This window comes from Dermacentor andersoni, chromosome 10 (genome assembly GCF_023375885.2).
Source record: "Dermacentor andersoni chromosome 10, qqDerAnde1_hic_scaffold, whole genome shotgun sequence".
NCBI classification, from domain to species: domain Eukaryota; kingdom Metazoa; phylum Arthropoda; class Arachnida; order Ixodida; family Ixodidae; genus Dermacentor; species Dermacentor andersoni.
Genome location: NC_092823.1, coordinates 31,611,845 through 31,623,772, shown reverse-complemented (window position 1 = coordinate 31,623,772; position 11,928 = coordinate 31,611,845). Strand labels below are relative to the sequence as shown.

Sequence of the window (11,928 nt, the reverse complement as noted above, 5' to 3'; positions counted from 1 at the left end):
TGTGTATGCTACATGAAAATATTCTCGTTCAGCTATGCAAAATGCCACTATTCTTGTTTAGCTGCATTCTACAAGTGTTCTCATTTGTGTTGAATGAGTTTTGTTCATGCAATATTTTTGGTGAAGTTCCACACAGTAACATCTGCCAACATTACAGCGAGTTAATTTCTATCATGTGAGTCGGCCGATGTGCCAGCTCGGAGACAAAGAGGACACTTTTTAGGGCCCACAATTAACACAAACCATCTTTATTTTGCATCCCGAAGCATGGTGGCCAGGTGCTTGTTCAGGTCCTTCAGCCTCCTTGCCTCTGTATCCACGGTGCTTGGCGTTTTTGAAACAAAGTGCTCGTATGCCTCTGCAAAAATGTAAACAAAGCAGCCGGCACTGTTAGATTCTAACAAGCCATTGGAACTGACATGCACAATAGGTGGCTCCACTGCATAACTGAATGGGCTGGTTCTTGCATGATATTGAGTAAAGCGTGAAAATCTCACAGAGAAACAGGAAATAGAAAACACGGAGGCTTATGAGTTTTTTACCTATGTAAATTGATATTTCAACATTAACCACAGCAGTTGAAAGCAAGTGCTCGTCCTCGCATTGTCTTGTTCCTGTCTCTGTTAAATGTTCGTGTTTTACAAACAATATAAATGGCTGCAGAATTGCAATACCAGACCACAGAAATAGTCTAATACTTTTCCACAAGTATTTTACATTAAATGAACAAGTATAACAAGCTCATGCAAGTGAATACACAGATAGCACAGCTCTTTGCTACCGCACTGCGGAATATGCAGACGGAAAACACTGCATAGATGCCAGTGCAGAATTTATAGGAACGATTAATGCACCTTTAATACCACTATAGAAACTAAATGATAGTTTTTGTTAGCGAGCTAGAGCACAGCACTTAATATACGCATACAGCTATGCATGCCCCTGATGTGTAGATGTAAACTGTGTCGGCCCATATGAGAGATCACCTCAATACAACCCGATCTTACCGACAGCCCATTATATTCGTGCAGAAAAAGCACCGTGTGATAGGCATTACTCCTTTAACTTCCAAACACTTTGCAATCCTTATGAAAACATGAGCTAGCAGGACAGGGTCTACTTACTTAGATATGCACCAAGATTTTGTGGTGTCAACGCTGGCTTGGCCTCGCCACCTTCCTTTAGCTTTCGCATACATACTTTTGCTCGTAACACTCCTGTGGATTAATTCCTGTGCCTGCCACAAGCATCGGGCAATCTCCCTGGCAAACGTGCTGTCCGTTTTGGCTTGGTTTACCCACATCCACTTACTAGCACAAATAAATAACCCATTTCGATTGTGAACCTACGAAAGATGAAAATTGCAAGAGATTAGTTACTCATATACAAAAATAGCATATGTGCTCTCAGAAAAAGTATCTTTTCCGGAAATAATGGATAAAAAAGGTAACAGTTATTGAGGGAAACTAGGTTGCCAGACACAGTGATGGCACTCAAGGATAAAACTAAGATATATGCAAAAGGTTCAAAGTTTACATCCTGGCTGTAGGAAAGCCCTAGTCAATGAAGCTTCACTGATAATGGGCCAGGGACAATTCTAGCTCAGAGGATTCACCACATTTAATCCCACAGTCAGCGACAAGCACCTTTTGTACGGGATATACTAGATTTTCTTTACATTTGAGAAGAAGTTTAGGGAAGCAGATGGGAACAGTAGAAAACCACAGTAAAACTTCTTGCATCCTTAAGGAGCTGCTTTGTCCGAGCTAGAAATTTTACCCTTGAGGCTGAAAAAAGTTCTTGCAGTAACCCAGTGAGCTCAAATTACACATGCGGTGAAAGAAGGGGTGTATACAGTAAAAGCTCATTCATTGAAATTTCCCAGGACTGGAACAAAATTCTGAATTAACGGAATGTTGAATTATTAAGGGTATGAAAATAAGAAACAAACGTTCACACAAACACACTTTTATACTGAATTAATCCAGAAATCCTGTTTCTATTTCACACATAAGCAGTATGGGAGCTGCAAATGTCAATTCACGACTGATTATACTGCTTGTAGTGGAGAGGGTGTTGAGGAAGTACTCCTTTGCAGTGCAGTCATAGCACAAGACTTGGTCACATCTTTATCAGAAACGTGCCATTCACTACCACGGGTCCATCCCGATAATTTTTTCACCATTGAGCTGGCTGTAACAGATTGTTCTACAAACTCAATGTAACTGGCTGATTGGATGCCAGCGTACAGGCCACAGTACAATTATTGTCCTCGATAGCCATCATGTTTGTGAGACTGCGTGCATTGCACCAAGTCACAATGAAAGTGCTACTTGCCACAGTTGACCGCTGCGAACGAAACCGTGGTCATGATCATCACGACTACAGAGTGTGACTATGCAGTTCTGAAAGGCGCCAGCAGCGGGGCGCGGCTGGCGACGTAGGCGCGGAGTAGGTCAATCATGCGCGCCGGTAACCGAACGAACACGCCGAACAACCACCTCCGATCGCACCCCAGCATTCATAGTAGCCATGCCACGTGTCGCATTCGCAGTTGTGCGAGCAACATGCATTGCCTATTAATCTGTTCTTGCCCCTTCGCTTCTCACTTGATATTGCTGGGAAAGCAGTCAAACTGGATAGTTGTTAGACACTGGCGGTCATCTCCTTACCTTCCTTATGAATTGTGCGTTAAATGAGGCTTTTTTCTTGGTGAAAGAGTTCTAGTTTAAGGCCTAAACAAGCTCCATGGCAGTTTGCATTTAAGGAGTGTAAGCATCCTCTGAAAACATGTACATGAGGAACACTGCCGAAAGAGCACTTTAAAAAAAGAACACGAGTGTATTTATCACCAAGGCCAACCCTTGTGTCTTCTTAAATATTTATCAAAAGTCAAACTCAAAACTGATACTAAGGTGCAAGGTCATATTACCTTGTGAAAGCACTGTGGTGCCTGGATATTGTGGGACCAACTCGGACGTAGAGATCAGCACTGATCAGCAACACTGCAGTCTGCTTACAGCTTTTCTGCAGGCCCAGCCACACCTGCATTAAAACAAGTGAGCTTGGTGTCACAAGAGTACTGTATTTACCCGCATAATGATCAGACGTTTTTGTAAAAAAAATGGTCGCAAATTCAGATGTGTGATCATTACGCCGGTTAAATTTCCCGCAAAAAGAATTTTTTTATCCCGCGTTTGCTGCGGGATGGCAACAGGTCAACAAATAGGTGGCTGCCACTGAGTGTAGTGCGGAACACCAAAACAAAAATGGCGGCCGGCGCAGCAAGCTGAACACACCAAATGCGCCGAATGCGATTTTTTTTTTCTCGTGAGTACGTTACATGCATTGAAACAGTTTCTTCCGTATCCGGAATGAATAATATCATTAATATCAGTAAGTCTGTGGCAATAACGTAGCCATGTCCACTATGAGGGGGCAGAAACAGATGGGCGCGCTTAGCTGCCAGTGACATAGAAAGACACGGCAGGCATGCTGCGGAAACTGCGGCATTTGTCTTCACTACTATCCTAATACAGCACGTTTCCGCTAAGGGTGGGCGAATATCTTAGCTGTATTACAAGTGTTACAAGATTTGTTGCGTGCCCACGAGTGCAGATGAGAAGAATCGAAAGGTGCCTTTTTTGTTGTTCTTGAGCACAACCATTACAAAGCCTACACATAATAAAGGCAATTTTGGTTGTAGCTTTTTTGTCATGGAAGTGCGGAAAGTGATGAAAGGAATGAAATCGGGCATCTGCTTAAGAATGTTTGGTGCGTGCAGACTGCTTGGTTTGTCTTGAAGAGTTGTTCGCGTAGCATTCGACAGATGGTAAGCGCGATCATTAATAGCTAGACTTGGCACATGACAGATCGCTGCGGCAAGTTCGGAGTGTGATCAACACAGGAAATAAAAAAAAATCGAATTTGGACGACAAAATTCAGGGCTGTGATCATTACGTGAGTGCGATCATTATGCGAGTAAATACGGTAAATATAGAAAGTGACACTGTGAACAAAGCAATACTTATTAGGTAAAAATAAGGATGAAATGCTGATATTCGCCCATAGAAAGCTTTAAGTAACAAAGCTTGCAAGATAAGAAAAATGCAATGTATTGGCCATCTGTACAAGAACATTAATCGAAGGTCCCTTCATTTTTTTAGTCCCTTCTCCTCATGCATAGATGGCAGTCGGGTTAAGTAAACTGGGCCAGATTACCACATAGTGTAAGCAAAGGTGGTCACTTTGTGGGCCAATTATGATACCATAGCACGACACGCATCCCTACAGTCGTTTTAATGTGTTCTCTAATGCTAGCCATCTTGTAGGCCCTACAGTGTCAAAGCATCCATAACCCTAACAGCGTTACCCAGTAGGGATAACCAATAAGTGTGCACAGCAGCACAACTCAGCATATCTATCAGGAGGCTTTCGTTACACTTTTACAACTCTCCTCCTATGGCTTCATCCCAATTTTTGTCAATACAAGCTTGAAGCATCTGCACAAGCTGAATGCACCAGGGCACCATAAGAAATACCACATCTTTCTAACCAATTCCATGTTTAATATAAGACTGGCAAGTTCACTATCATGGGTAGAACAAACCAAATTGTTCTGGAATCAAGTAATCTTCCACTACCTGTGAAAAAAAAGCACGCAAGAAAGAGTACGTAGAGCACAGGGGTGTTGATGGATATTAAATATCACTGTCGTGCAGTAGACACTACGTCGGCAAAACAGGCCAATGTATAAATGACTGGATTTGCAACCATGTTAACTCAATGCTCAGGTCATTTCGTGGTCACTTGGTAGTGCAAAGCTCACTTACATTATTTTGTTTGAAAACTGTGCAACCGTGGCAATGTATAAGCTGGCGAAATTCGTTAAGATTTCCTGATATCTGTGACAGGGAATCTGCAAGTTGGCTCCACCTCCAGTGGACTATCATATAGCAAGACTGCTTATTTATCATTGTAAAACAAGCGTCATAGTAGCCATGCCATGTGTCCTTTTCGCGGTTGTGTCAGCAACATGCATTTTCGATTTATCTGTTCTTGCCCTTTCACCTCTCGCTTTATAGTGCTGTGCAAGCAGTAAAACTGGATGGTTGTTAGACTTATGTCCTGTCACTTCCTCACCTTTCTTATGAATTGTGCATTAAATAAGGCTTTTCTTTTGGTGAAAGAGTGCTACATTAAGGCATAAACAAGTTCCATGGCGGTTTGCATTTAAGCATCTTCTGAAAACATGTACATGAGGAACACTGCAAGAAGAACGCTTTAAAAAAGAACACGAGTGTATTTATCACCAAGGCCAACCCTTGTGTCTTAGCATATTTCTCAAAACTGATACTGACGTGCAAGGTGTCTATATCATATTACCTTGTCAATGAAGCAAAGCACAGTGGCGCCTGGACGTTGTGAGGCCAACTCAGACGTAGAGATCAGCACCAGCACTGATCAGCAACACAGTAGTGTGCTTACACTCTTTCTGCAGGCCCAGCCACATCTGCATTAAAACAAGTGAGCTTATTCTCACAAGAGTATAATATAAAAAGTGACACTATGAACAAAGTAATTCTTATTAGGTATAAATAGGAATGAAATGCTGATATTCGGCCATAGAAAGCTTTGAGTTAACAAAGCCTGCAAGATACGAAAAGTGCAATGTATGAGCCATCTGTGCAAAAACATTAATCGAAGGTCCCTTTTTTTCGCTTCTGTCCTCCTCGTGCATAGATGGCAGACAGGTTAAGTAAACTGGACCAGACTGCCCTGTAGGGTAAGCAAAGGTGGTCACTTCTTCGGGGAGCAGCCTATAGGCTGCTTCTTGAAAGAGTATTAGAAAATGCGAATAATGCATGTATGCATTATTCACAAGAGGCCTTGTTTCTCTGAGAATGCCACAGCCAATCACATATTTCAAATTGACCATTTTAAAATGCATGCAAAGTATAGCATGGCTTTGAGGGTACCCCAGACTACTGAAATTCACATCAGCCAAGTTCAGCAGACAACACCATAATTAAGCCTCTAGAAGTTGTGCATTTTACTGCAAGTTAACAGAATAATGAGGAAGAGAAGGTGAGGGAGATGGTGCCACTATAGCATAGTTCAAACTCTATCCCACATCATGTGCAGAAGGGCAAAGAATGCCCAGCTTTCGGTTATACTCGCACCTGTGACCACTGCACCATGTTGACTGACATGCGTAACAAGCAGTCTGTGATACCACGTTATTACATCCTGCAACTGACGTGACATCAGAGATCAGCTTCAAGCTTGACGCTATGCTATACTAGGGACAGATAATGAACTGGCTACATTAAAATCTAAAGCAAAAGTGTTGAACATTGTTTGCCAAACCTGCCAGCCTCTGCACTTCATATTTTGCAAAAATTCTAGACAGAAATCCTGTGTTGGAAAGACAGCATGCACTTTCCTAAAGCTTGCTCTCAGCGCCCACATTTTTCTATGCATACATTATTAACCACTATTTACCTTGACACGCTGTACACAAACAGCACACTTGGAAAAGCAGAAACTAATCGGGAAAGTTGGCAGGTACCAAATACACAAATAGAACCTAGAACACATAAATGGCTGTGACCGTTTTGTACGTACCTTGTCAAAGCAGGCAGATCAGATGCTTTGTCATGCTGTTCAGGCTGCATAGTGCCGCAGTCTCCTTTGTGGTGCAGAGATGCCTCCGTCTCAGGAAATTGTGACATCCCTAAACAATAAATGTTCAGCTTATTGTAATCACTGCTGAATCTGCAAACTTGTGATTTAACAACATCGCGTCAAATTGTGGAAAGCTCTCGTACAGCCAGCTACAAGAAGCTGCATCCGCTTAGACAAATAAATATTTCATTCTTACATCACAGGCGGTTATTAAACGTGTCAAAGGCACGAAAACAAACAGAACACTAAACACAAGAAATACAGGTTGTCTTGGCGACAATCTATAAGCATCAAAGTTTGCATACAAGCTAAAACCTTCTCACGAGTCAGATCATTTGGATGCCGTCGCGCGTTGGCGTTAGCTGTGAAAACATTTGCACAACACATCAACGTACTTCTAGAATTGTCTATACGATTTCTTGCTGAGGAATTACGTACAGAAGCAGTGACATTCCCTGCTTGAATTTTTGTGCCCGTTCAGACCAAGCGATGCCCCGGCGCTAGCATACTTCATAACAAAAAGAAAATAAACAATAGATGAAGCTCTTAACAACATCAATCTCGGGGTAATTTTCGTGAAACGTTTTCCTAAATGTGCACTACGATATCGAACGAACATTAGGGAATCACTGTCACTGTTTTTGTAGCTGTACTAATCATCTTCTGCTGCGCATGACAAGGTACACTACATGAACCATAGACCTCAGACTCTGCCCAGGCGGCGCTGCGGAAAAACCCGTCACCAGCGCCCCCATCGCAGCCTTGGCGCAAACTGAGTAGTGCAAGGAGAGCGGTCCGCAAGCGAAGGTGCATAGGCCACAATGGACCCTTCTCTTTCGTGTGTGTTGAGGCACGGTTTCCTAAAAATCAAGGACCTGGAAAGCTTCTTCCGCCCATCCACGCTTCCGAAAGGAAGCTCAGCAGGGCGAAGTACGTGTACAATATAAAATAAAGTCTCAAGTGTTATTTCGGCGCGCTTCAACTCGCAAGTACAGAGAGCATCAGGTTTGTCTATAGGCATATCAGCATAAAAATCTAAGCATTTCAAATTGATTCATATTGAATATGTCCTGAACACAAGACTTAAGTATCTCCTATATCTTTTTGTATTTTGTCGTAATTTTTTGTCTCGCAATTATTTACAGAGAGTAAATCCTTTCATAGCCTTTTCCAGGGCAGCAAACAGCGTGCGATCATAACGAAAGTAAGCTTCCTACAGTGCCTACGCGCTGCATCTTTCTTTCTCGCAGGAGCTACCGCATCGCTCAGTACCTTAATTTGGTTTTCGCAGACGCTTCGAGCAACAAGCGGGCACAAATATATGTAAATAAACGCGACATTTTTTTCTTTACACACGTGCGTTACTTCGCAATTACTGATCCAGTGCTCCTATAGCAACTTTATTGCTCACGTTTGAAAAACGCAGTCGAGCAGGCTGAGCACCTTGCGAAGCGTGCTTGTTGTATCGGCGCAGGACAATACCGAAAGTAGAAATGAGCTCGCGATACAACGATGCTCTAGAACAGGATTTTGAATTCATAAACGAACCAAAATGTTTGGTTAAGCTGACCTGCCAAATCTCCGTTCCACCTGAGTCAAGCGGAGGCGGACGCCTGTTAAAAGGTGGAGATATCGATGGCACATAAGCAGGATGATTCGCAACGTTGTTTTCCCTGTTACCAACGAAGTGGCGGCTGCAGATTCTTGAGTTTTCGCTTGGTTACCATGGTCCTCCGTCAGGGCCACGCAACACAATTACAGAAGAACAAAATTGTCGCACTTTCTCATGCGAGCCACTGTGTTGTGGGGAATGCAAGTAATCGATTACACAACAGATTGAACGGCCCGTATCCAGCGCTCTCGCCTTTCCCCTTCATACGATCGCGATGGAAATCGGTAAAACTGAACGTTGTTATTCCGCCCTTCACGTTCATGGCAATTTACAACACAACCGTAGCGTCGATTGCGGCGTTTCTTCGTAGCGCGCGGAGCTATCGCGGTTGCCGTCGTTTCCGCCATCAGTCTGCCAGCAAGCGCTTTATGGCAGTTCAGCGGCGCGTACGACTAGCGTAGAAATTCATAGCTCTCTGTCTGGGTGTTAAATGCGCAAAACACTCGCAATATGGACCAAAATCTAGTTAAATCGTTGTTTCGCAGTCGCTAGCTGCATAGGCAACTTAGCAAGGGAGTCGGGCTTCGCACTACTCAATTACTGCCTCTTCGCAACGGCAGGTGGCACTACGCGTCTTGCAAAACTCCAGAGTCTGACGTCCATAAGAATGCGCTAGGCGCCGGACTTACCTTCTGAGGCGAGCGCTCCTTCGTGTCCGTTCACGCCGCATCGACTGCACCAACAGTCCGTCCAACGTAGTGTTGAATTGCGGTGAACTACAGTACGCGATAGCACAACTATCAACACATTCTTCCGTGCACTGTGAGCCGATGCGGGAGCGGCGAGAGTACAACACTTCTCATGAGCCGGGCACAAAGAAAGCGCGTGTGGACCGCACTACGATAATCAACAACGGCGCACCGCAAGAAACATACAGCGAGCTAATAGCATTGCACAGGTCCCAGGGCTTAGTGATCGTTAATTCGCACAAAAAATGAGCACATGTTCTCTACGCACCGCGTAAATATGATCAAACGATCAGTACCACATCGACCGCCCGGGCCGCCGCAACAACGTTTATAGATCCTCTTTAAGTACCCCAACTCCTAGCCTATGCGCACCATTTAGCCCGCTACCGTTCACGCCACCGCAGCGCTGCCATCGACCTCCGCGCCAAGCGTCCAAGCGTCGTCTGCTATAGCCTGGCACGGTTATAGGTGCTTGTCGCGGCACTCGGCATTTACATGGTGCTCGCTGAATAAAGCAGCCGTTATTTCTTTCTGTTGTTGTTTAAGCTGAAGTATAATATTTTACAGACACCATACCTGGGGGTACAGGTCCGAAGAAAGGAATGAGATGAAAAAAAAGTGGGCCTACAAACCAAAGTGCGCACGCAATGTTAACGCTCGGTGACCCACACTTCGCCGGTACTGGCGTCTCCGTGAGCGCAAAACTTGAACCGGACGCAAAAGACCTCGACCGCCAGCCACGTGCACGAGGACAGTGACAAGGCACACGCAGTGAGAAAATAAAATCGGCTACAGCACAAGACGCGCAAACACCCGCAACTAACCTGCACATGTCAGCAGAGCAGCACCGCTCACTTGGTGCAGAGCTCGACCGCAGCGCCCTCACAGTCCCAGCAACAAGTCGCGCCTTGCTCGAAAGGAAGAGTCGTGAAACTGAGAAAGTAATTATAGGTCTCGGTCCGAAATGAGGGGAAATGACGTCTTTTGTTTACTTCGCCGTCTGTGGTTCCGGTAACCGTGATCGCATGGGTAGCGTGGGTAGTACAGGCGTATTATTTCAATGTTCTTGCGTGTTTTAGGCGACCTTTTTCAACAACTTTGCTGACATTGCTTTCAACAGCGAGGACAACCTGTGGAGCAGCCCTATCAACCGGACAGGGCCGTAAAATCTGTTTGGAGTTCGCAGCACATCGTCGTTTGGTTTGTGAATGTCAGAAGGTGTTCGTGATTCTCAGCGGCGTAATCGACGACAGATTTGGCGTCGAGTGGTGTACACTTTGTTCAGGCTTTTTGTGCGCCGTTCTACGGATGTGTACTGTGGTGTTGTTTGTGCTTCGGGAAATGGTGCCACGCCGGCGGGTTTTGCTTTCTTGTAAAAACGTCCGTACCGTCTTCGGCGAGTGCTTTCGGAAACTGCTCGCCTTTTGTGCTTGTGTGTGTGCGTGTGCGCGCACGCGCGCGCTTCTGATATGCGTCGAACGCGTAGGAACGTCCGTACAGTCTTTCGTGAGCGCTTTCGGAAACTACTCGCATTCTGTCTGTGTGCGCGCGCGTGACATTCGTCGTTATTGCGATTTGCAAAGGTGTTTTTCATTTGGTGACTGCGTCCGCGAACGCCAGGATGTGATACGCGTTCGTCATTTAAAGACCCTGCTTCAGTGTAGGGTCACATTTTGGTTGCTTGGAGGTCAGCTTTCAACACATGGCAAGGCATTCCAGTGCGCTTAACCATCATTGGCACACGAACTGCTTTGTCATTTCTCCTTTAAATTTAAATTCAGTTTTGTGTAGTATGTAGGCAGATAATGGTCACCAAGTTGCGACGCTCATCTCGTTTTTTGCCACTGCTGTGCACATATGAGGATTTTTTACTAGGTCAAGCTCTCTTAGCAAGGTGTGAAACACTTGTGCAAATAATTTTTCACGGCAGTAACTGTGATCATGACCACGATTGATCACATGACATTTTTAGGGATTGTTATTGTTATTACCACATTTTCTTATTTATTTGTGACAAAGTGCGATGGATTTTGACTGCTATTTTGGCTATCTGTTCACCAACCTATTACACTGTTTTGTGGTTGTGCTTTTTATATTTATATGTGGGCATGCATGGCCAATCTCATGCCTACCTTCTACAATGTGACATAAACAGGCACTAACATGCTCTTAGCAGATTTGTATTTGACAGTATTGTGGTTGACGCACTTGGCTATTGGGAAAATATGCAGGTTCAAGTTCACCCATTACTACCTCTGACTGATATCTCTGATGCAAAGCAATATTATTAGGATGTGACAAAGCGCATGCATAATTTGTCACTGCTCAAACTGCCTGCAATAAACTTTGCCAACTCGTCCTTGTTTGAAGTGTTTCCAATGTGCTATAATCGCATTGCCAGATTATTTTATTGCGTGCACAAACATATAGCATTTTATTATGAAACTTTGATGGTACCCGACTCCTATACTGCAATAAAATCTTAGGCAGATCTACTCTGAACAAAGGATTCATTCTCTGATGGTAGCTTTCGACAATATCATGGTGCTATCCAGTGCCTATTGGCTGGTCGAGGAATGCGTCATGCAAAGGCAGTAGTATCGCCATAAGTGTTCATCCGAGAATATGTCCCCAAGTGAAAATCATTGCATCAAAAGTACCGACAGCAGCTTTGATGGGGATGTATATGTGTTCGTTGCATGAAATTCCAGAAGTTGAACTCTGAACATCTTATTTGCTCTGTAGTTTATGCTGGTATATATGTGTCACAATGGTTCAATGTGATCATGCAGCACATTGATCACGCTCTTGCATGTACTGCAAACAACTCATCATAAATCTCACTGTCATTAATGAGCTTTTGTATGCACTACGACTTGA

General features: G+C 44.1%; 1 long non-coding RNA gene across 3 annotated transcripts; it reads right to left on the bottom strand.

Annotated features, from left to right (window-relative positions):
* Positions 1-232: 232 nt before the first annotated feature.
* LOC129381990 (uncharacterized) lies at positions 233-9,839 on the bottom strand. 3 transcript variants are annotated; one of them, XR_011890374.1, is made up of 6 exons: positions 8,989-9,839; positions 6,628-6,736; positions 5,386-5,512; positions 2,933-3,045; positions 1,125-1,345; positions 233-358 (listed from the first exon to the last, which is right to left on the bottom strand). It is a non-coding gene; the product is annotated as an uncharacterized lncRNA (long non-coding RNA). The 3 variants fall into 3 exon arrangements; XR_008610071.2 differs by lacking the exon at positions 8,989-9,839 and adding an exon at positions 7,126-7,358; XR_008610070.2 differs by lacking the exon at positions 8,989-9,839 and having other exon boundaries at positions 6,628-6,992.
* Positions 9,840-11,928: the final 2,089 nt, after the last annotated feature.